The following is a 26,355-nucleotide window of genomic DNA, read 5'->3' on the forward strand; positions in this document are numbered from 1 at the left end:
AGTTTGGGTTTAATAAAGTTTCATGGACAAGTCACTAGCTAAACTTCCTTGTCCCTGTCCTTGTAGACTCAAGTTTTTAGTAGCTGACATAACCTTTCAATCCATAATCAGAACTAAAACACTTGAAGATGCAAATCACTAGGAAAGGGAATAGATTGGTATAATGAGTTTCAGTCAAAATTTTAATCAAAGGGGGCACACACACTGGCAGTCCACAGTGTTTGGATTGCAGAGTGTTTAAAAATCTCAGCCAGCTTTTAAAACTGGGACATTTTAGGTGAAATCCAGATTTCCTGCTTCATGTGAAAAATCAGAAGATCTGGCAATAGTGAGCCCAAATTCTCATAGGGTGACAATCAACTGAACCAAGAAGGGCAGCCCATCTTCTAAGAAAGAGACATACCTTTGAGTTTACTGCAGTCCCTACCACTCCCTATTGTACCCCAACCCTGCAGCTAAATGTCACTTGTCATTTATGTTTCTGCTTACATTGTCTTTTTTTTAAAAAATATTTTATTTATTTATTTGACAGAGAGAGAGAGAGTGAGAGCAGGAACACAAGCAGGGGGAGTGGGAGAGGGAGAAGCAAGTTCCCGCAGAGCAGGGAGTCTGATGCGGGGCTCAATCCCAGGACCCTGGGACCATGACCTGAGCCAAAGGCAGACACTTAACAACTGAGCCACCCAGGTGCCCCTTGCATTGTCTTTTTATAGGTAAAGAAATATTTCACAGATTTTTAATTTTTGTCAAAAGTGGGAAGACAAAAGTAATTCAAGGAAAAGGAGCGAGAATATATTTCTTTATGAAAGTTAAAAATACTTTTTATCATATAACATGCATACAATATGTGTGTTGGTTGAAAAATTTAAATTAAGCAGTCCTTATGAAACAAAGTGCCTCTCTCCCATTCCTCTCAGCTCTCTGGCACTTGTAGGCATTGGAGTTTTAGAACTCTGGTACTAATGAAGTTCTTTTCCTGTCTTAAAAGAAGGGATGGGTTGGAAAGCAGGAAGGTAAAGTGTATTAGAAGAGTGGGGAATCGGAGGGGAGCAGAAAGGGTCACCAGAAATGGGTACTAGTTGCCTCTGATTTTGCCCTGAGAGTCAGCTTATGGCATTGGGCTTACACAGAAGTTCCCACAGTTATTTCAGATCCTGCATGTTTGAGAAAAAATGGGTGCTTTCCTTTATCTGAAAATCCATTCAGAATGAGATTTAGGGTTATAGCTCTAAAAACGTGGACTATCAGCCCTTCTTCCCTTTAATGAAGGGAATGAGTGGTTGCATTTGTCATCAGGATACCATCATGGTTGTTAAAAGCTCTATTGGTCTGCCTGCAGGTCATAATAGATGTGCACTTCACAGAGTGTGAAGTAAAGGAGGTGATTGCCTTCATGGTGCTTATGATCTAGATAGAGTTTACATAAACAAGCATATATGATGAAGAGAACCCGATTCTAGACTATAGGAATGAACTATAACACATAAGTAGTAAGTATAACACATAAGTAAGTAGTATGTTGCATGTATATATATGTTCAAGTCCACTTTGAAACAACTTGGTACACAAAAATCTAGACTTTTCATTATGAAAACTGAGGAGGGATTTTCACATTACAAAAAGATCCTCTACTTCAGATGTTCTCTGGATATCGCTTCTTGGCCTTTTGGCTAAGATCAAGTGCAGATGTTCTCTGGATATTACATTCTTTTAATGCAGTGGTTCTCAATGAGGGGTGATTTCACCCCAGAGGGACACTTGGCAATATCTGGACACACTATTGGTTGTCATAACAGGGTGGGAGCAGTTGTGTGCTACTGGAATAGAGTGCATGGTGTTGGAGAGAATGTGGTTCTGGTTAAATAGAAGATGCTGGTGGGTTCTGAGCTGAGTTAGCGACCTGAGGTGATGGGGCTGAGAATGGCAGGGCACATACCGGGGTATGGCTGGCAGTGGCTGGTAGCTAGAAAAAGCATCACTAGTTCAGGGAAGTATGGCAGAGAGAGGGGTACCTGGAGAAACTGGCCAAGATTTCTGGAAAAGAGAGTGTGGGCAGAAGTACAAAGCCAGAATCAAAACTTCCCTTTAGAACCCTCCTACACTGTTGGTGGGAATGCAAGCTGGTGCAGCCACTCTGGAAAACAGTATGGAGGTTCCTCAAAAAGTTGAAAATAGAGCTACCATATGATCCAGCAATTGCACTACTGGGTATTTACCCCAAAGATACAAATGTAGGGATCCAAAGGGGTACATGCACCCCGATGTTTATAACAGCAATGTCCACAACAGCCAAACTGTGGAAAGAGCCAAGGTGTCCATTGACAGATGAATGGATAAAGAAGATGTGGTATATATATAAATGGAATATTATGCAGCCATCAAAAGGAATGAAATCTTGCCATTTGCAATGATGTGGATGGAACTGGAGGGTATTATGCTGAATGAAATAAGTCAACCAGAGAAAGACATGTATCATATGACCTCACTGATATGAGGAATTCTTAATCTCAGGAAACAAACTGAGGGTTGCTGGAGTGGTGCGGGGGTGGGAGGGATGGGGTGGCTGGGTGATAGACATTGGGTATGTGCTATGGTGAGCGCTGTGAATTGTGTAAGACTGTTGAATCACAGACCTGTACCTCTGAAACAAATAATACATTATATGTTAAAAAAAAAAAAGAAGAAGAAGATAGCAGGAGGGGAAGAATGAAGGGGGGGAAATTGGAGGGGGAGACGAACCATGAGAGACGATGGACTCTGAGAAACAAACTGAGGGTTCTAGAGGAGAAGGGGGTGGGGGGATGGGTTAGCCTGGTGATGGGTATTAAGGAGGGCACATTTGCATAGAGCACTGGGTATTATAACCAAACAATGAATCATGGAACACTACATCAAAAACTAATGATGTAATGTATGGTGATTAACATAACATAATAATAAAAAAAATTAAAAAAAAACTTCGCTTTAGGGCAGGAAAGCTAGAATCTTCCCTGTGGGTAGGGAAGAGTTGGTGGTGTTAGTGTTTGATCTAACAGGGCATGGAAAAGGGTTTTAAAGTTTGAGGAGGAGCCCCGTAGTGGGTGCAGAGGGCAGGGAATCATGGCCACTGAGTGGCTGGAAGCAGAAGGCTTTGAGAAGGGGGTGACCATGGAGAGAAGAGGACAGCGCAGCACGGCAGGAAGTTTCTGCAGATGACAATGGGGGGGTGGGGTGACTACTCAAAAGCACACGTCTCCAGCAGAACAGGAAATTCTCTAAAGCAGCTAGTACAGCACAGAGAGAGCGGAGCTGGAGGGGGTGGGTACCAAGGACAGCGCACGGAACCTCGGCAGTCATGAGGGTCTGGAAGAGGAAGAATACAGACACCAAGTGAGCACTGGTACTTAGTATCAGTACAAGAAGATGGGGGTCATAAAAGCTAGACCCGAACAGAGGGTAGAGTGGGAGGCAACGGGACCTCAGGTTCAATGCACCTGGATGCTGAGAGCTAAGAAAAAAAGCTTTTGAGTTTGTGGGTAAGTGTTCATCAGGGATGCAAGGTGGCAGACACGAACCCCATATACAGTAAAGAAGCAGCACCAACAGTCTTTCACAAGCCTGGCGTCATCTGACTTCAGTTTCTCATCATGCCTTGGACTCCTGCTATTGGCTTCCATTGTGAGGAATGGCAGTGGGTGCTCTAGGATGAGGTTAGGAAATCCAGTGACATTTCTGAAGGACGTGCCTTTGAGAAGGCAGGAACCTAACCCTTGGCAAAGAAAGGACAGAAGAGGCAATTCATGCACTTGGACTGCACTTGGACTAGGTTTGGAAACTACAACTGTTCCTTACTTTGCTTCCAGTTCTAGAGACTGAGAGGAGGCACTTTTACTTAACCTTTTTAGCAGCATTTTGTATTTAAAAAAAATGGTTCTATTGTTTTCTGGAGTGGTATTATCTCTTAATAGTATATAGGGGGCAGTGCCTAATTTGAAAGCCTAACCTTGTGTCAGCATCCCTGCAATTACATAAGCATTATAGAAGAATCTGCAGTTGCATTAACTTCTCAAGTATTATATTTCAAAGACATGATGTCTGCAACACTTAGTGCATTGGGTAGACTAATCATATGTGTTTAAATTAAACACATTCAACTAGAGGGGAGAGAAGGGACAAGCAAGAGAGGGGCAGAAGGAGGAAGAGAGGTAACGGGGAGTGGGGGTCAGGGGCGACAGAAGGGAGGAAGAGAGGTAACGGGGAGTGGGGGTCAGGGGCGACAGAAAGGAGGAAGAGAGGTAACGGGGAGTGGGGGTCAGGGGCGACAGAAAGGAGGAAGAGAGGCAGGAAGGGAAGGAGAGGGAAATGTTAAGAAAGAAATGGAAATAGTGTGCGATCATCTCATCTTCAGGTTTGTGGCTGGGAGTCATTATGTGGTTGGGAGACTCATGAATCTTCCCCTTTTTTTGGGTTCCTTCCTGCCTGTTTCTCCAGAGACTGGGTGTGAATCTAGGGCTTAAGAGTACCTGTTTCTCATGGAACATTTTTTTTTTTCTGGGGAGACTTTGGAGCCACCCCATGTCTGACTCTACTGTATAGCAACCCTTCTCTGACTTTGAAAGAGGCTAAGGAAATTCTAATCTTATTTCTCTGGGGCTTTACTCTTCTTTTTAATCCAGTCCTCTTGTTGTGGATCACTTCAAACATCCCTCACCTTTCCATTTAATTTCCATTTCTAATGTCTACATGATTATTCACATACATTAGATTCCTGTCCCCGAGACAGAGTCAGAAAGGACAGTTTGAGGGGCAGTTCCTGCTTTGGTTATTAATATTTCTCTCTGCAATGCTAAGAATGTGGCTTTAGAACAAGAACATGTGCGATCAAAACCCGAACTGAACAGGACCCCATCTCCTTTATCTGGACTCAAAAAAGTAGGAATTTCTTATTCTCTTGGACATGATAACCAACTCTGATGCAAACACACTACAAATTTTTGGACATGCAATTCCTATAAAGGCGGCACACAGAAGGTAAAGCAAATAATCCCGAGGACCCGGGTCGCACAGGACAGACATTTCAGAGAACGATTCTATTTAAGCAGACCCAGAGGCCGACTGGCAAAGCCGCCTGCAGGGCAGCCAGACTCAAGCTGTTTGGGGATGTTGGAACGTGACTGGAATTTCTGATGGAAACACCCAGTGACTCCCCCCCCCCCCCCCCAAAAAAAAAAGGAAAAGGAAAAGGAAAGCAAAAGACACTGACTTTTAACTCTGCTGAAATCCTGGTCACAAAAGAGAAGACACAACACCCGGATTGCCCATTCCCTTCCCTCCGGCTGATTTCCAAACCTCCTCTTTCCTTCCTCCTGAGCTAGGGGCCAGGGTGAAGGGAGTGAGCAGAACGGGCTGTGATGGCTGATTTTCACACGACAAATCAAGGCAAGGTTACTTGAAAGACATAAAAACGAGGAGCTCGCATCCTCTTATTTGTCCCTAACTTTTAAAAATTAAAAATGTGTTTTTCTCATATTCTATAGAAAAAAAAAAGACAGACATTACATTTTGCATTTCAGCCTTCCCTCTAAGTGAAAATGATACTGGCTCTGCCCCCCACCCTAATTCTTGAAGCTTTAGTTTAAATTTGATTCAATGAACTGAATTCTGACTCTTTGTTCGTGTCCTCCAAGCTTCAGGAGCTTGCTAATGTTTCTCCCTCTTGGCTACAAACATAGAAACAGAAAAACAGCACAAAGAGAACTAAAAGTCATTCTAAAGTCTACCATTAAGATAACTAGTCGACCCTGGGTCCTGTAGTCTTCCTTTATTTCATCTATGTGTACTTACAGTACATTTTTTTACAAGATTATGATCATTTCCTATACACTAGAAAATTCCAATTAAAGGCTAAAGAATAAGCCATCCTTAAGAAAAAAAAAAAACAATGACAAAGTTAAGACAGCTGTGCTACTGACCAGTTTATAAGCACTATAGTGACAGCAACAAATCCAGATGAAACAATTACGAATTTCATGAAAACAGATAAAAATCCAATTGGAATAATGAGGCCTGACCCACTGAACACCTGTTTATAGTCTTAATTTTGCCTTAAGGAGATACTACTGATGTCCTCCAACAACAACAAAAATCAATAATGGATCAATATGGATAAACGTGTTGGCTACGACCTTTTGTCCTAAGAGACAGTTAACAGCTGGGTTTAGTTTTACTGGGATTTACTTAAAGACTTGTAACAGTAAATAATGGAGCATTTAAGAATATTTGCCTGCTTTGATTTAGTGAGTTTGGCAGGTGGCTGTGGCCTTTTCAATGGCATATGGCTTTGGGAAATTACATCAATATATGCATACAATGTGTCTTAGCCTCTAGTTCAAGCGTCAAATTAACTAGCAAAGAATCTCTGGTTTAATGTTTTATGAGCAAATATTCTCCAGCACTGCTTGAAGAAAACATCATGAAAAGACAAAAGAAAAAAAGAGTAAAAGAGCCTGAAAAGTTTTGCAGGAATTTTTAAGAATAGCAGAATGCCCTGATAGAAAGGTAGTCACCAATATTATCTTGTGATCCCACAACACTGTGAGAGGCATATCCAGACATGTCTAATGAAGCAGAGTTCACTTCTTCTTTTCAAAGATAAATTACTTATAAGTATAATATTAAATGAAATAGAAAGCACACATTCAATCTATCTCAAATGTTCCCATTAGGGGACTTCTGTGGTGTGCCTTTCGTAAGGCATGAGAGAAATTCTGATACCCTTCAAGAGGATGTGAAAATAAACGAAAATGCAGACGAATTACTCTGAATATGTTTTCTGCTGTAATTCCCTTCATAGTTCATATTTGGAAGGTGGAGAACAGCACAGAAAATCCAAACACAGTCTATGGTAACAACTAAACAGGAGTTGGGTTTGAGATTTTTTTTTTATTTTGTTTTCAAAATAGGCTACTTTTAATTACAGAGTCACATTATGAAAAGCAAATGATGATTTTTATGGGAACCGTAATCAACCAAGCCAAATTCTGTTTTAAAATAATTTCGCAGAGAAATTCACCTTTGAGGATCAATGGGCCTCATATTTTTGCAAATTATAGAAACCTGTAAATTTGATTTCCTATGCAACATCCTGTAGATTGTACGCAGGAAAAGACAGTTTCTGGCATATTTAAGAATAGAATAGAATTTAAGCTATTTCCAAAATATCTGGCAGATGCTACTAAGTTCCCTGAGTACTACCTGCTTGCTTCTTTTATTTTATTTTTTGATATAGAAGAAATGTTCCATTGAGAGAAAGTTACACAGCACACAGCATTGTAAAGCCACAGTGTCTATTTAAATAAATGGATATTGCACTTGTTTTCACTTTGGATATTTTGAGGGATATTTCTCTTGCTTTCATATAGAGAATTCATTTGACATGATTCCAGACACGTGAAACTTTAGGGACAAAATGGCAATAAGAAGCATATTAGTTCCTTCTTGAGTTTTACATTCTTACAGCTTAATATGGTCATAAGTAGATTGTTTACAGCTTACATGGATCAGTAAATATATTAAGATGAACAATTATAAAATCTAACAATATTATACTACCATTAAAAATCGCTAAGTTATTAGTTAACGAAAATAAACTTTTAATATGAAATACCAAGAAAAAATCAAATGAGTTTTTAATCTGAACCTGAACTGGGGAGAATTATCCCACTTCAAAAGCCACAGTGCCTATCCACTGAGGGGAAGCCTTTTACATATTTTCTTTGGCAAAGAAACTGACCATATTCATTTGGGGCAATACTCTCTCTCTCTCTCTCTTTCTCTCTCTCTCTCTCTCTCTCTCTATATATATATATATATATATACAAACACATATACACACACAGCTTAAAAAATCAGCTCAATCCAGCTCTCACATATGCTTGGAAAAAAAGTGCTTGGAAATCTTTGTTACTCATGGACCCTTTTCAATCAACTAGCAAACTCTCTTTACTGCTGTTTTTAATTTCGAACATTCAGCGTTCAAAGTCAAAGCTTTGACAAAGCTGATGCCAATCGTAACTTTGAAACACGACGGAAACAAACACAGAAACTTTCAACAAATTCAAGTGAAATGGTCCCTACCTTTTTTTTGAGAGTACGATGGCGACTGCACTTGAGGAAAAGTAGGCTTTTCTTCAGTGAAATACTCAGGTTGGCTGTATTGATTCAGGGCCATGTCCAAATCAGAGTCCTTGCTTTTCAGCATGTTTCCAGGGTAACTACAGGTATAAGGCTGATTCACTGCCCAGGCCTGTTCCATATATATGTTGTTACTGGGCACAGCCTGAGCGTTGCAACCACTGTAACCCGGACTATCTTCAAAATACGTGTAATAATCAGTGGCCTGCATGTAGCAATTGCTGCCGGCAGCGGGGTGCACTTCATATACTTCTTGCAGACAGTAGTTCATTTTGTGACCCTGGTTCAGTTTCTACTTTACATATACACACACTCTACGCATGCATTCACCAGCCCCATACGCCCTGAGAGCCGGGCATATACGCCAAGAAACGTCCATCCATACGCATGACACCAGAAGGAAAGATGAATAAACACCACCACCAGCACAGCCACCCAGCCTGCTTTACTTTGGAATAGCACCTGATGGGCTAAAATCCTATTTAGATTGAGGTGTCTTTTGAGCTCTCCTGCCATTCAAACATATTGGAAAGCAGATTTCTGACTATCAAAGGTCTTAAGCTGAGAACACAGCTAAGTCCCGGGGAAGATGGCACGCAGGTAGGGATGACCGTCCCCCAGCTGGAGGGCCGACAGCAAGAATGCTCCCGTTCCCCCAAAGCTGGAAAGATTCATTTTATATGCCGTTTTTAACCCCTTTTAACATGATTAGAAAATGATTACTCATTGTGATGTCATTTTGGTTGACAACTTAAGCATGAAACCTTGTAAAGACATCTTAGAGAATATCCTTGGATACACAGAAAATCCTAAAATCAATAATCCGGTTTATTAGCATGACCCAGAGAAAATCCCAGTAATAATGAGCCTGATGACTGACTCCAGAACATTAATCTAGTCATGCAAGTGTTGGTGGTTAAGTCTGTTGAATGTTACTGATTGGCTTTTAATGGCAGGATCCAGCCATCCTCCTCATGACACACAGGTCCCACAGGTTTTAGAAACATGCCAAGGAAAGCCACTTCTGAAAATGCCACTGGTATCTGCGAATGAGTTCTGGTTTGTTCCTTGCACTAGATCATTTTCTACATCGTTGGCACTGATCTACATGAGACCTAAAGCTTAAATCAGCTTTGCTCACTCTGTTTTTATGTTTTGTTTATCAGCACACGAGGGAGAGTATGTGCCAATGCCCTTAAATGAAGAACCGCCTCAATTATGGCAGGTTCCCCCCTCCGTTTGTACTTAACAGCACTCTTGGAGGTAGTATGTGGGAAAGCATGTACATTTATCATTTTGTTCCAGTCAGATCTGCTTTTGAGATTATTCACATGCTCGAGGTTTAAAGACCGTGATCTTTTAGAGGGAAAAGCATTTTCTATAAGAATCACTGTATCTTTTAACTAAGATGCGAACAAATATCAAATTAGACCCTAACTGCTTGCTAAGACAATTACTAAGGGCTTTTTTTCTCCATGTGGATGAGCAGGTGGATGCCCACTATATGCATGTGTTCTAGATCATGGTTCAGTAAGGGCCAAAGCTGCTTTCTTTGAAGCTAGAACTTTCTTTGAAAGTTCTTTCTCATTCTTCCAGAGACTCAGTTTGCAGGGCTGGGACTCAGGTGGTGACATTTACATTTGGGTTCCTGCCGGTCCATGAATATGTGACCTTGTTGGTATTTCCCTCCTAAGCGACCACAGACAATGTAATATTTTAATACTCAGCAGTGAGACCTCCTCTTTGGCTATGCAACTCTAGTCAACTCCAACATGGGATTCTGGGATAGGGGTATATGACCGGAGAAAGGAAGGTATGAATGACAGTCATTCAACAAACACCTACGGGGTGTCTGTTAAGTGCAAAGCAGGGAGGTGGTGGGAGCAGAGAGCAAAAGTCGATCAGCCCCTGCCACTAAGTAGCTCAGTAGCACATGTATTCAATATACTGAGTCAGTGGGCCACCGACATGCAAAGGAGTCTTTTTAAGTGCTGATGATTTAATTTTTTTGTTTTTAAAGATTTCTTAGAGAGAGAGAGAGAGAGAGAGAGAGAGAGAGAGAGAGAGAGAATGAGCAGGAGGAGGGGCAGAGGGGGAGGGACAAGCAGACTCCCTGCTGGGCTGGAAGCCAGACATAAGGCTCAATCCCAGAACCCTGGGATCGTGGCCTGAGCCAAAGGCAGACACTTAACTGACTGAGCCACCGCCTGATGATTTTGGAAACATAGTAAGGGAGCCACTGATCAAGGGAAGAGAGTAAGCAACAAATGAGACAGAACAAGGGAAGAAACCCAGGCCGACCCCATGGATGTTTAGTAATAAGACTCCTCAAAAAATTGCAACTGAACTGTAAGACAAGTAAAGGAATGTTCTCCAAATTGGTACATTTGAATTGGGAAAATGAACTGCAACATCCCAGACAGCAGTAAAGTGACCATAAGGAGTAATGAACATAGCTAACATCCTAATAGTGTTTTTACTCTCTGATTACTCTCAAAACGAATAAAAGATTTATTCGCAAGTGTTTTTAAGAACACATACACATAACATTACAATTAACATTTTCTCCCTGCTGAAAATGTCAAAACATTTCATTGGAAGCAGTGACTATTTTCTGAAAACCCCAGGAAAAAGGATCCAGGCCTTATGTTTTTTGTCTGATTTCATTTATTTATCTCAAATTTCCCCAAACTAATCTGAAAATTAACCTTTCAATAAAGCAGTTTTCTTTCCTGGCAAACACACATGTTCCAAGGCCTCTTTTTCTGGTTCGGAGCAGCATGGCAGATCCGGCCAATTCTGCAATTTTGCCAGTGCGTTTCCTGGCTCCCTTTCTATTTCATCGAAGGCACAGATCCAAGCAATTTCTTGCTTTTCACCAGTAACAATATCAACCAAAGCCAGAGTCTCAACTTTCATGCCAAAGGAATACTTAGAAACAACTTCCAGAAATCTCCAAATGTGCTTGGAAAATCAGAGCGTTAAATTCTGCCCCAGAACTGGATATACATACTGCAGCGAAAAGGGAAAGAACGACTCCAAAACCGTTTTTCTTCAATTTTTACAAAACACGTGGAAGACCCGAGAGTCACGGAATTAAAACAATCCTGCATTCCCTCAGAAATCTTTGAACAGGAAAAAAGAAGTATCAAAGCCTATTTAAGAGAGCTCCCTCCCTAACTTTTTATCTTTTGGAGAAAACAGTACAAAACTTTTCTGGAATGCACTCCTTCTTGTTCCAAGAATGGGGGATGCTCTTTACATGTAGCAAGTGCACAAAGCTCTCATTACTGTGAGCTGAAAATGGAGTCCAACACTCACACTGAGTTTGAAATATGGCCCCTCATACCCTGATAAAAGCAATCACAGTGCTGTCACTCATGATCGATCTGGCATGCTTCTCTGTAAAGTCGATAAAGCAATTTAAACGTATTATGTGTCACAAATGAGGTGAGCTTCGGTAAGATTGTTTTCTTATTTCCCTGGCTGACTACTCTAATTTAGTTACCTTAAGGGGAAGCTTGAGAGTTATTTGACCCATAGTGCATCAAACTGCCTGAAATAAACTTGGGAGGGCTTTAATAATTCTCATTAGAAGTGTTCCAATCAATAATAATTTCTTATGTAAATACATCTCTGTCTTCGGCTGGAAGGAAATAATCTAAAAGGATAAGACTAATGATATTGCTTGGAAAACCTCGTAGGTGAACAACAAACCCTCAAGGTCTCTGGAGGAGGAAAACAGCTCCTTTCAGTGTCTTTTCCTCTGTTTTCAGCTGTGTTGTTTCTTAAATAAGGCCACACATTGGCCTCACCCATGCACTTTAAAAAATGTCGATGCCTAGGTGTCACACTCAGAAATTCTGATTTAATCAGGATGGGGTAAAACGTGAGCATCAAGGTTTTTTTTAAAGTTCCTCAGGTTATTTCCACAGGCAGCCAAATTTGAGAACTGCTGTTCTACTGGGTCCCCAAGCATGGCCCCTTTACCATGCCATGGGTGTCCCCCATACTTAACTTTTTCTTCATTTGCAGTTTTGCTGCGTATTTCCCTTAGTTCTTAAAAATTCACCCTCCACACCTCGGCCTAATTTCAGCTGTCCTTGAGTTGTCTGGTTATGCAGAGGGGACAGGCCAAGGAGAGAGACCAGGAAAGAACTAAATCCAAGGAAGTGTGATGTGGCATGGGAATGCCGGAAGAATCTGCCTAGCGAGTTGGGCATAGCGTCATGGAAGAGGGGACCTGCGAGTTGGCTTTTGAAGAGTACACAGGACTTCAACAGTGGAAGCCAGAGATATGAGACTGCTGAGCAGAAATGTCTTGGGGAGAGTGTTATCAATGATACTTGCAAGAAGGCACATAAGGAAAGATAATTAATAAACATGAAATGTTTATGCTAGCTTCTACTCTAATAACTTCTCTTTCTTTCTGCTTTAGTAATAGAATGTCTAAATTTTAGTTGTGCAATAGCCTTTGGGAAGAGACTTCTGTTTCCCAGTCTCCCTTGCACCTAGATGTGTCTGTGTGAAAAACTTCTGGCCAATGAGATGTAGCAGAAGAAATGTTGTAAGGCGGTTTCTACAAGACTTAAAAAAACAACTGATGCACACCATTTGCTTCTTCTTTGTTCCTTCTTCTAGCTGCTGGAATGTGGATATGATGGCTAGAGCTCCAGCCACCATTTTGGCCCATTAGAATAACTGCTGTACTCTAGATGGCAGAAGAATAAGCTGGAAGGAACCTAGGTTGCTGAACCTAGAACTGCCACAGAACTGCCATACTAGTCTAGACTGTGAACCTCTGCACTTAAAAAAAAAAAAGATTTTATTTATTTATTTGACAGAGAGAGACACAGCGAGAGAGGGAACACAAGCAGGGGGAGTGGGAGAGGGAGAAGCAGGCTTCCTGAGCCCGATGTGGGGCTCGATCCCAGGCCCCTGGGATCATGACCTGAGCTGAAGGCAGATGCTTAACTGACTGAGCCACCCAGGAGCCCCTGCACTTTTGATTTTTTTTTCTCAAGAGAGAGAAATAAACTTTTTCACTTAGGTAACTGTTTTCTCTTTTGTAAAATAGTGATAATGGTACCCACCTCATCAGTTATTGTGAAGATGAAGTCAGTATAAGTAAAGCATTTAGAACAGTGACTGGCATAGTAAGTGGATATAATTATGTAAGTATAATAATTGTCATTATTGAAGTGCCTTAGGCTCTGTCTTGGACTTTCTTTTTTGAGTATACATTTCCACTCTAGGTTAAGAGTCAGCAAGCTTTGGCTGACAGACCAAACATGGGCCACTACCTGCTTTGTAAATAAAGTTTTATTGAAATACAGTCATGCTCATTCATTTACATATCGTCTATGGCTGCTTCTGTATCTACTCCGTGTTACAACGGCAGAGTTGAGTAATCGTAGCGGAGACTGTATGGCTTGCTGAAAATATTTAGTATGTGGCATTTTAGAGAAGAAGTTTGCGGCGTCTGTTGTAGGTGATCTCATCCACTCTAATGGCTTTCAACAAATAGGTAAATGACACCTCAATGTTATGTCTCCATCCCAGATGTCTCCTCTACAACCAGAATCTGCTGTCCAGCTGTCAACTTGACATGTCCATTGGCACACCAATAGGCATCTCCAACTTCATTCTTTCTGAGACCTGTTCCTCCTGCAGTCTTCTCATCTAGGTACCACCATCCACCTGGGGGTTTAAGCACAAAGCCTTGTCGCCCCCTCACTCCTTACTTTCCCTCACTATTTACCTCCAACCTAGAAGTAAGTTCATTGGTTCTTCCTCCAAGATATGTACTGCCTTAGAGGAAGGGAGGGAATTCAGGGGACTTACCCCAGGCCTGGGATTTGACGCCCCTCCTTAAGAACTGATATAAAACCTTGAGTCCGTGGGATCATGGACAACTCAGACCATTTTGGGACTTTTTACTTCCTCAGTCCCAGGTGCATTAATTAGCACGAGTCACTCTCCCCTTGATTATTTTGATTGTGTGATGCTCATTAGGTGGGCACCGTGGCACTGAATTAACATTCAGATGATGTTTCCAAAGTGGTCCACAATACCAGTCTCAAGAGACGCTTTGAAGGAAAAGGCAATAAAAAGAGGTTCTGTGGTCAAATGAGTTTGGGAAGTATGCATTGTGTATCCCTCTCTGAGAGAATTTCAGATGAAAAGTGTCAAACTGCATGACCTCACGTGACTCAGCATTTCCCAAACACATCTGATCATAGAATCTGTTACAAGTGTTCCATGAAACATACTTTCAGAAACACAGAATTCTGTTCTATGACGCTATTGCTGGAGGGAAGGCCATTTGTAGGGATAGATCCCCTGGAAGAGTGGTGTTTTTCTCAGATTACACACCAGGGACTGAGAGGAGGAGCCTGGGAAATTGCCGAGGGGAGTGTCCTGGTTTTGGCCTTTACCAAGGAGGAAAGCTCTGGCCAGAAGAGGCAGGCCAGACACAAGGTAGTGCAAATCCTGGGTGATCACCACACAAGATTGGGGCCTTTGGGTTCTGTGACTGCGTCTGTTTGGTAGGAATAGAAACACAAAGCCCTCCTCTTTTCAAACAACTTGTACTCTGACTTCGTTTCTAATTTGCTTTTTTCTCCTTTAGTATTTGGCAAAAGCTTTTTGATAGTGTCAGCCTGTTACAGCTCTATGAAAGGATACTGAGGGGAGGCTTTTGTTTGCAATCCATCACCAAGCAGAATGCACGTTTACAAAAAATGTGCTTGAAAGTGTGACAACATGGTTTACTGGCATACAGGGAATGGACTGTGATCTGGGTGCACTGGGAAAGAAAGGGCCCTGAGAACACTGAAGTGGGAACAAGAAGCTCCTGGGGCCCAAGTTGTTGGGAGCAGCTCCAGTAACTGAACTGATGAGAGCTGTCCAAGGAGAAGGAGGTTCTCACAGTGCAGTCCTGGTGACTTCCTCAACTTGGACACTCTTTCCAGGCCTAAGGTCTGGAGGTCGTGTTTTACTCTATTAAGGTGGACCGGCTGTCCTGGCACAATTGTGCAAAAGATACCACAGACCCTGTTACAATAGCTTTCAACTAGATGAAATATGCCAACTTATAGAATTGAGTGGGTTAAAGCAAACAGCCCTTTGTAGTTCCACAAAGACTGTAAAATAGACTCCGCAAGCCTTAGGTCAGTGGCTCTAAAAGTGTCGTTCCTGAGCCAGCAGCATTTGCATCTCCTGGAACTTCTTATAAATGCAAATTCTCCAGCTGCACCCCAGACCCACTGAATCAGACTCAGCAGGGTGAGGTCAGCAGCATATGTGGGGACATGCCCTCCCAGGGATTCTGATGCAGGCTAATGTTTGAGAACCAGGGTCTAGACCAAATGAAACATGTATGTGTACAGAAGTGAATACAGACAAGCCTCCTTATGGCTGGTGGGTTGAAAGAGAAGTAAGGCTTCTGAAATAAATTGTAGACCAATGTTATCAGCATTGAATTCCTCTCTTTTCTAAGCCAACAGGGGAATGTTTGCTCTTTTCCATGAATGGACATTTGATTCAAAAGCAAACCTTTAATGGCTAATATAGTCTGAGGAAGTTTGCATCATAGTCTAGAAAACATCCAATAAAGTTTCAGTTCGATGTGACTTTAATTTGAACACTGGCTAAATAATAATGATGAGGTCTATTGCGTGTTATCTTCATAACCAAACAATACCCCGGGTGGTGAAGATATTTCCATTCATTTTACAGAGTGGAAACTGAGGGGTTGGTTTTCTCAACCTTATGTAACTGCCAAGGGAAGAAGTTAGTATAGAGATTTTGGCTCTTGATTTGCTATTCCAGAACTTGCTTGTCCCATTTCCCCACGCTACTTTTCTAAGAGAAAATTATTTATAGGTTTCAACACAGATTCAAGGTCGCTGTAATGATTTATCTGTTTTTCCAAAGATGAGCTTAATTTAATGCCTCTTTATTTATTTATATATATTTACCTCTACCTCTAGGAAAAAACCTCTTCAATATTTTACGTTTTTATGAATATCATTTATGCTTTGCATGAATATCAGATAGCCCCTCATTTTATGTACTCTTTAATTAATGAAAGCAAGTAGATCCATTTCGACTTAGTTTAATGTGTCAAGATGATTATTTCATTGTAATTCACACTGATGGACTTGATTTGAAAAGTTGAGTGGTTGTTTGAGTGGAACGGTTTTGACATTTAACAGCTATAGTGTACTTTCTTTATTCCAGAATAACATGTCAGAGATTAATTTTAAAACAAATTTCCCTAATAATAGGAATAATGAATGAATGATTGAGTCATCTGCATTATACTTTGCTTTTTCACCTTTAAGAACAACTAGTGCAAAATCGAGGCTCTGCCACAATTGATGTCGTTTTCAAAAGATTTATTCTTTGTTCATTAAAGGCTCCATTCTTACACCAATACTTAAAAATGCTATGAAGAAAAATGAAAGGTAAAAAGTTCAAACGAAGTAATGCTACATGCTACAATGTAGATGAACCTCAAAAGCAATATGCCAAGAGAAAGATCCCAGTCCTGTTGTGTGATTCCATTTTTGTACGGTGCAGTAAAGGCCCATCTGTCGGGACAGAAAGTAGATGAGTGGTTGCCAGGGATTGGGTACAGAAAGGAAGAGTCACTGTAAGTCAGCTGCAAGTTTCTTCGGGATGATGGAAATGTTCTAAAATAAGATTGTGGTGATGATTGCAAAACTCTGTAAATACACTAACAATTATGGAACTGTACACTGAAAACAGAGGGATTTTATGGTATGTGAATTATATCTTAAATTATATCTTAATAAAGCTTCATGAAAATAGATGTGGGTTTACAAATAGCTTGAGCTAATTAAAACTGATTATCAAAATAAAAAAATTTAAAAGTTCATGTCGTTTACATATCAGTACCACCTACAAGAGGAAGACAGGGCCTTCCTCTGAAATTTGCAACCCAACTAAAAAGACGTATCAACAAGCAGAAGACAGTATCTGACACACCAAACACTTCATGTGTTAAGTGAATATGGAGTGAAGTGGAATTTTACTGTTTCCGAAACAGCATAGGTCAAATTCTTTATTATTCTTCTCTAGGACAAATGTCAGTCAGCCGATAGAATTTTCATTAATGCTTGGTCATCAACAGAGTCGTCGCGCATTTCAAGTCTAGACCCAAAGTTCGTCCAACATGTCTATTTGGAAACCCCGTGCTGGAAGCAGGCTCATTGAACTTCAATCAACATACAGTGCAGCACGGAGCGCACAAAATACACTTAAGAACGTTTTTGGTATAAATCAAGGTGATCTCAACCTCCGGTGAATTACACAGGCATGTTCCGAGGCTGTAGTAAGATCAGGTAGCACCCAATAGGTGCTCTGGTATAGTAACATTTCATGACAGCATGAGGAAAGAAACCACTCATTCTGAGGGGGAAAGGAGAAACAAGCATAGAGAAGTGATATTTGAATGGGGCCTTCATGGAAGAGGTGAATAAAAGAGGATTGGTAAAGGAGTTTCCAAAAACTGGATTGACTTCATGTCGGTACCCTGAAACCACATCTAGAAATGGTGAATTGAAGTTCCTCATTTTATTTCAAATGTCAAAATAATCTAGAAAGATACATAGTAGGTATCAAGATTAACTGAAGGTACATTCCAATCTTAATTGTTTTGTCATTTAATAGGATTGGATTGCGGAAAGAAAGGAAGGTCCAGTTAAAACATGAGAAATGAATAAAGAGGCAGCATCTATGTGTTATACTCAGAGGTCTTCAGACTGCAGAGAATCTGCTTTCTGTCCCTACTGCAAAAAAAGGTGTCCCCCAGGGAGGTATCATACTGTCGTTCCAGCCTTGAAAAATCTCATAGGTGACAGAGAAACAAATAACTTTGACTTCGAGACATTCATCCTTAGACTGTTGAATGGATGCTTAATAGGTGGGCTTCTAGAAAATACACTTTCTTCTAACCCTGTGAGATAATGAACAAGCTCATCAATAAAGATAGAAAACTTCTCACACGAACATGTAGGCAGTTTGGAAGTTTGCAAACCATTTCTGAATCATACACTTAAAATTTATAGGAACAAACATCATGGGGTACAACAATTTTTTTTAGCATTTTTGCCAAAAATACATAATCTGATTCTTATCATGAGGAAAAATCAGTCACACCCAAACTGAGGGACGCTCTACAAAATCACAGGCCTGCAATCTTCAGACATGTCAATGTCATGAAAAAGAGAAAGGTCGTGACACCCCATTACAGATTAAAGCAGATGAGAGAGAAGCAAAAGCTACATGAAATACATAATCCTGGCCTGGGTCCTGGACCAGAAACAGAACTGACATAAAGAACATGTAGTGGTGGCCTGGACCAGCCCTGTCCAGGAGCGATGACACCCATGAAAGCCTCCATGGACAATCCTTTCTCAGCCTCTACCTCCCCTCATGGAGATGGTTTGTGAAATTTTCATAAAGTCTGTAGATGAGATAATAGTAGGCGTCAATGTTAAACTTCCTGATTTTGAGAACTGTACCATGGTTTTGTAAGAGAATTTCTTTGACTTTAGGGGACACTCCAACGTATTTAGAGTTCAAGGGGTTATGATGTCTGCGACCGACTCTTACATGATTCTGAAAAAGAATAACCTATATATACAAACAGATGCAGACGTACATTCACACACGCACTGTGATAAGGCAAATGTGGCAAAGTGTTAATAACTGGTGATTCCAGATGAAGGGCACGTGGGAGTTCTCTGTAGTATTCCAGTAAAGCGGAGAGTACTTTAAAATCACATATAAAATGGAATTTGTAGGTTTGCCTTAACAGATCTTCCAAGAAAACACACAGCTCAAACTTGAAGATGGTCCTTTTCTACCAATTTCGTTTTTCCAGTTCAACTCTTAAAAGCAGGAACCAGCTAAAAAGGTAAGCAAATTTGCAATAAAACAACAAACAAAATCAAACCCCCTCCATTCATCTAGGAAAAATGTGTCAGATTGATTTAGTGTTATGTTTTTTTCCTTTTTAGTGGTGATCACCAGGCTTATATTCTTGATATTGTAAAACTTCTTCTGCTGCTGCTGCTGCTGCTTCTTCTTCTTCTTCTTCTTCTTCTTCTTCTTCTTCTTCTTCTTCTTCTTCTCCTCCTCCTCCTCCTCCTTCTTCTTCTTCTTTAATCATAGAATGAACATTTGTTTCCATTGTTTGGGGAAGAAATAAGACTCAGAATGATCACTTCAAAGGAAAGTTAAGAATGAACATATCATGTGTAACCAGGAAGGGATAATAAGAAAGCACTATTCCACATGTTTGGCCGTAAATATTAAATGGGATGAGCCCATTGCAGATACCTGTTTCCTTGGAAACCATTCAGTTGAAACTCCTGCAAAAATTAACATGCATTTTTTTCCCTTAAAGGGCAGGAACTTCTTTTACTTACACATTTTTGACCTTTAGTTTTATATCTTAGGCTTATTATAAGAAGTTCTTTCCAGATCTAGGCAAACAAAGAGCGAAATAAGTATCTTTTCATTAGGTCTGAGGCTGGGCTTTATGACAGTATGGCTTGTATAAACTGCACGTTATTGGGTAACTATGGATATTTGGGGGTAAAATTTGCTACTCACCAAGTACTGCCATCTAGACTAGTAGACCATCAACCCACACACAGTATTCAAACTCAAATGCCAAGTAACTTCACAGCATAGACAATTGAATTAAATAGTCATATATGCAAGACAGTTCTATGTTTTAAGAGGCAGTGAAGTTTAATAGAGTCAAGTCCCTTGTATAAGTCAATACTGGCAAATATCATGGGGATAGAGGTTTGCCGAAGATAATAATTCTGTATCAGATCAATGCCATGGAGGACGGCTTTGGACCATGGAGGATTTTTTACTCTCATTTCCAAAGCTCAGTTGATCTTAGGTTTCTGGTATTTTTGCAGTGTGGATAGAGAAGGTGGATCATATTTATTTCAGTTCAAGTCAAGGTGGCCGAATTGGTCCAGAACCTGACAAACTGATCTCTAAATATAGCTCATATTAACATCAGCTATGTAGTAAACTACAGAGAGAAACCATCTCTGTGTCAATATAGGTCATACATACAAGTGAAATGGCTTCCCAGTGTACTTGCCTATTTTGTCTTCAATGTTACTATTTTTTAAAAAGATTTTTATTTATTTATTTGTCAGAGAGAGAGAGAGAGCACACAAGCAGGGGAGTGGTAGACAGAGGGAGAAGAAGGTTCCCTGCTGAGCAAGGAGCCCGATGCAGAACTCAATCCCAGGACCCCAGGATCATGACCTGAGCCAAAGGCAGATGCCTAACAGACTGAGCCACCCAGGTCGTCCCTGCAATGTCACTACTGTGCAGGCTACCCTTGGTGTGGAGTCTCTACATCTCCAGGGTTACTCAGACCCAAAGCTTCTGCCCTGGAGAGGTAAGGATATACTGGTCACTAACACTTTCAGAGGAATAGGCTTATTGTGGAGCATGCATATGTTTCCCGAAGCTGACAGGGGTTCTAGAAGCCCAGACTTACTGGGGAATTGAGAATGGGCATCTTCATAGCCCGAAGTCTTCTGTTCCTGGGGGAAGCTGTCCACCACTGAGAGGGACGGTGAAAAGCAACTGATTGCTCAATTAATCCTGGTGCTGCTATGTTTTTCTGATAATCACAGTTCAGGTTTTCGGGGTTAGTACTAATTTAATCTATTTTGTCCTGTTTCCCATCAGGGGAAATATGGTTATTGTATTAGAGAGGTACTTTAAAATGGAATTATAGATTAATGTCCTTGGTTTCTTTATGGACGATTAATTTCTGAATACATTCTTTGCTGGAGAGAATTAATGATTTATCCAAGGTTAAAAACCTGCTAAATGTCAGACCTAAGAGCCAAACCATGGTCTTCTGTTCTCCATATTCCCTATGCGCCTACCAAGTGCTAGGGAACATTCCTAAGATTTAACGTGGCAGGCCAGCTATGTAATTTGAGGATTCTTGAAACACTTCCCCCCCAGCTTTACTGAGGTATAATTGACAAATAAAATTGTAAGATATTTAAAGTGTACGTTGTGGTGATTTGATGTACACATACGTTGTGACAGGATTTCTCCCATCTGGGTAATTAACACATCCATCACCTCAGATATTATGTATATATAAAATTATATATAAATGTATATAATATTGTATATATAAACATATACAATATATACATACATATGTATATATCTTTGGTGAGAACATTCAAATTCTCTTTTAGCAGATTTTGTTCTACATTATAGTATTATCAATCCTGGAATATTTTGATGGCCCCAGATCAACATGTCCAAATCTGACTGGAACATCTATGTTCAGTGTCTTTTCTTGGCAAGGTGACTTTTGTCTTTAGAGCGCTGCGTCACAGACTTCACTGTGGGTAAACGCCACTCCTACTGCCCAGCGCACAACCTGACAGCACGCACAGTGGCCCCTGGCAGTCCGGTCCCTTATTCTCTCTCTCGCTCGCTCTCTCTCTCTCTCTCTCCATCCACTCCCTGCTAGTCTCACTCCTTCACGGCTCCTTCCATTCCATTCCTCCCACTGGCATTACTGGACCCTGTCAAGGGAGAAAGGAATTTGACCCAACTCATCCGCTTGGAGACGCTAGCGACTTGATAAGATACCCAGCTGGGAGGTTTGCATTTGGAAAGACCACAGAGAATTCAGGACAACCTGTGGGAAATACCTGGGGAAGGGAAAGGCTTTGCATTCCAGTGGTCACCTATGATGTCTTTGTAAGGCTGACTCTCCCAACAGTACTTTTTCAACTTCAGTGCCAGGTTCTACAAGTTAACCAGCCACACTGTACCCTATTTTGTCTGATGCTACCTGTTGGAAGCATCAGGGATTTGGCTACTCTATCTGTTCCCCCTGCGTCCGTAATGTTCCCAGCTTTAGAAACTTCAATCCTGTCAATATCTCCTTAGTGGTCATTCTCACATGGGCCGTCTACATCCCTAACATCCAGTCTGCTTCTCATCTTTCTAAGCTTCATTATAAAAATAATACACATAGAATTCCACAATTCTGTGAGAGAGGATTCCCATTTTACAGATGAGGAAACCGAGGCCCAGACAGCCTAAGAGACTTGCTCGAGGCTCAGTGGCTGGTAGGAGCAGGGCCAGAATTTGACCTTGGACTTTATGACGAGGCATTTGCTGAAGCCCACGGCTCCTCTCACGCCAGGTCTCACTGCCCTGCACCTTCCTCTGAGCGTAGACCCATGTTGTCCCTGTGGCTTAGATTCCTTCCTTGGGGTGCCTGGAATTTCCTTGCTTCTCTGTGCCATGAGAAAGTATAATGAGCAAGAGCTCTAGTGTCGGAGCCAGAGTTCAAAGTCCAGTTCAGCTCCTTCATGCTTTTCTGGGTTTCTTATTTAAAACTTTCATTATCGACAGGGTTTGAAAAATATCCTGGTTGTTGCTGTGGACTCTTCTTTCCATTGTTTATGCCCCTCCTATAGCTGTGTATGTGATGTTTTGTTCTGCTTCTCTTCATTTATGTGTATATGGTTGTCAATGTATTTCAAGGTCAGAAAGGGCGACAAACACTGGAGAAGGGGAGCCAGAGGCTGAGAGAATGTTTCTGTTCTAAGAACAGTTATCATGCCGTCTCTACTAAGTGCCAGGCACTATGCTGGGTGTTTTACACGCACGACCTGTCATCTTTACAACAAATTTGAAAGCCAGAAATTATGACCCCATTTAAAATGAAGGGGACTGAGGGTCAGAGAGGCTAAAAAAACATGCCCTGAGTTGGTATATTTAAGAGCAAGAAGTCCACCTGAGTCTGTCTGACCATAAAGCATATGAGCTTAACTTTTAAAGAAACCCGCACAAGGTATTCATTAATGCATTCTTATTGTACAAAAATCTTGCACGCAGTTGTATATGGAGTTAGTATTAGCATCCTCCTTTGCTCTACTCTTCCCCTTTTAAGCTACCTGGTGTTTCGGGTTGATGTGTATCCAGGGCCTTTTGTCTATGCACATTTGTGCACACACAGTGATACAGATTTTTAAAACTATAAATGGGAGGGGTGCCCGGGTGGCTCAGTCGGGATCCCTTGCATCATCGGGCTTCCTGCCCCAACTTGTGCGCTCTCTCTCTCAAATAAATAAATAGATAGATAGATAAATAGAAATAGATTTATAAAAAATCCTGTAAATGTGATCCCGCTATACTTAATGCATGGTGGCTTCTCTATTCGGTATTCCTAAAAAAAAAAATCCCTTTTTAAGAACCTGTTTATTTTTCTAGTGGATACTTTAGATATGCCATGGTGTATTTGAACATTCCCCTATGGATGGACATTTTGAGTGTTATTAATTTTTCAGGAACAAAAAGGTGCAAAGAAAATACGTGAACACAGCTCTTCTTCCCTGTGAGTATTTCTATGGAAGAGAGTATTGTAAGAGGGACAGCTGGGTCAAAGCATATCTGCATTTTAGGTTGTGATAGAAACTGCCAGATAGAAGCCTGTGGTCCATCCCCCGCTCCATGCTATATCTCAGTGAGAACTGAAGTTGGATGCGGGAACCTTGAATTTCTGATGTTTGCCTCCTTTGCCTTTGCCCTGTTTCCAGTTTTTTCCTCCCCTCCACTCCAGCTGAGAGCTTTCCCTTCTTTTCTTGCCCTGTATTTCTGTCTGTCCTAGTCTGCTTATGGGGTGCTCTTTCCTGCCTTTGAAGTATCAAATCACAGCTCTCTTGCATCTACCAGAAGCTGCTGGGGAGCACTTAGTCTCATGTTGATGGCTACAGCTCCTAAAGTGCCCTTGAGGTATATGAATCCCACTGGCGCTCTCAGCTGGGGCCGCGCTCCCTGATCTGTGGTGAGTCCCCGCAGAGTGGAGAGCGGAGATGGTTGGAGCAGATGGTCGTACTAGTGGAAGGGCTCAAGCTTTTTAATCCCCCACCTTCTAAAATACTCCTTTACCTGAAGATGTCCTTGTATTTTACTTAAGGACAAAGATAGCGATCACCCGCTGAAAATGTGAATGTCTAACTTGAAGGATTATAATGCACACAATGACTTGGCTTTACATCTGTCATTTTTGGAACACTTTGTTATTTTGGTAAATGAGAATTATATATCATTTAAAATTGTCATCATTGATTTGATTAATTTTTTTCCTCCTTATGAAGAGCATGAGTTAATAGTCTGCCCCTTTGCTGACATAAGATACTGTTTTAAAAATTACTTTAACTTGTCTAAATCTTGGGGACTGGCTTAATAAATTACGGTATATCTATAAGCAAGGATAATTTATAGCCAATAAAAGTCAGAATTCAAAAGAATACTTAATGAGAAAGGAAAATGTTCATGATACGTCGTTAAGCATTAAAAGCTGGTTAAAAAATGTTATGTCTCGTGTGATTCCAAGTTTGTAAAAAACAGATATGCACAGAAAAAAGACAAATATAATAAAGATTTTAACACTGCTTGTCTTTGGAGGATGGAAATACAAATGATTTCTAAAAATTATTTTTGTTGAACTTCTGGGAAATTCTCAGTTTTGTACATGAACATGGAAGGCTTTTATAATGAGAGAAAATAACTTGTTAGTAAAATTATTTTGACTTTTTTTTTTCTCCTTGCCTTCCTCGGATCTAAGACTCAGTTCTCTTGATATTAAACACAGAACTGACCAACAGAGAAAATTCTGTGAGCTCACTGGATTGCTGCCCACCTTTTTCTGATGCAGTCAGGGAGGTGGGTCAGTCCCTGCCTTTTTTCTCCTACTCTGGGTTCCAGGGTACCAAGAAGGTACCTGATTGACATTGAGCACAAACATCTAAGTACAGAGGTCTGACTGTTTGGGTCCAGACCCTGCTAGATCCAGCTACAGGGGTGCCTGCATCTAACTAGGACCCATCCTTGTGGAACTGGTGGGACCTTGGGGTTCTGAAGAGAAGTTCAGGAAGTCATGAGAGGTCTGCATGAAGGAGCCTCGTAAGTACTTAGAAGAGGATCAGGGCCCCAGCCAAACAGACTGGGATTCTCTGAAAGGCTCAAGTCCCAGAGGGATGTGTTAGCAGGCAGAGTGATTAAAACAGAACATCCATTTGGCAAGTAAGATAAACCGGGCCTAAGGAAGCCCAGTTAAGAACGGGGACTTAGGTGGCTCTCCAGGTGCAGTCAGGGAGGGGAAGAAAAATGCACATTCCCTGAGTGTCCACTAGGTGGCAGGCCCTTTCTTATACTAAGAGCTGAAGTGTCTGTATTCGCAAGCATTTTCTGATATTCAGGTTTTTAAGAATCACGCAGAGGGCTGGTTAAAAAACACAGATTCTTGGCCCCTTTCCAAAGCTTCCAATTCAGCGGTCTGGGGTGCAGCCCCAGATTCGGCATTTCTAACAAGTTCCCGATGCCGCTAGTGCCACTGGTGGGTGCACTTTGAGCACCACCAAATAAATATATCATCTCAAGACTCTGGGAGAGAAGGAGGTGGGGAGCAGTAGGATGTGGTCCTCGTGGCTGAGCAATCAGTTCAAACTGTGACAAAGATTCCAGGGAAGGTGTAGTGTGGAGATAGAAGGGTGGCTTGGGTCACTTGCTGCTGGTTGGGTCACTTGCCTCTGGTACTCAAGCAGATTGGAACTGTGGGCTGTGGCAGAATGTTAAGTCTCCAGAGCTCTCATTCCAGTTAAATGTGTTACCAGTTAATTTCCTTAGAGTGACTGTAGCAGAGAGAAGTGCAGTTATATGCAGATTAAAATGAAAGCAGTATTCAGACCCAAACTGAAAACCAAAACATTAACTATGTACCAAAAATAAGCCAAAAGAAAAAAACATCAAGAATTCTATAATGCACGGATCAGTGATTCTCAAATTATTTGAACTGAAGGACCATTTAAAAGTATATCTGGTCCATTATAGTGCAGCACACGGTTCTTTTGCACAAGACTTTTACCTAGCTCTAGCCATGCATGACTCACCAGGCGAGTTTGACAATTCCTGACTGGTCCAGACCCTGTTCAGTGAGGTGAGTCCACTGATCATGTATTTGAATGTCAGCACTAATTTGCCACATTGCTATAAAAGTTTCTAAAGCTCACTCTTAGTTTCTGTATTTGCATCCATAGAGAGGAATAATAACAATTTGTAGGA

The 26,355-nt window shown here is 41.1% G+C and overlaps 1 protein-coding gene and 1 pseudogene across 16 annotated transcripts in view; one reads left to right on the forward strand and one right to left on the reverse strand.

Moving 5' to 3' along the window:
- Positions 1-26,355, reverse strand: part of THRB (thyroid hormone receptor beta) — a 371,178-nt gene that overhangs the window by 42,511 nt on the left and 302,312 nt on the right. The gene's annotated exons all lie outside the window — the stretch shown is intronic.
- Positions 1,651-1,798, forward strand: LOC112834809 (U2 spliceosomal RNA; annotated as a pseudogene).

The sequence above is a fragment of the Callorhinus ursinus genome, unplaced genomic scaffold, assembly GCF_003265705.2.
Source record: "Callorhinus ursinus isolate GAN/ISIS: 27379988/994484 unplaced genomic scaffold, GSC_fseal_2.0 scaffold1, whole genome shotgun sequence".
Lineage (NCBI taxonomy): Eukaryota > Metazoa > Chordata > Mammalia > Carnivora > Otariidae > Callorhinus > Callorhinus ursinus.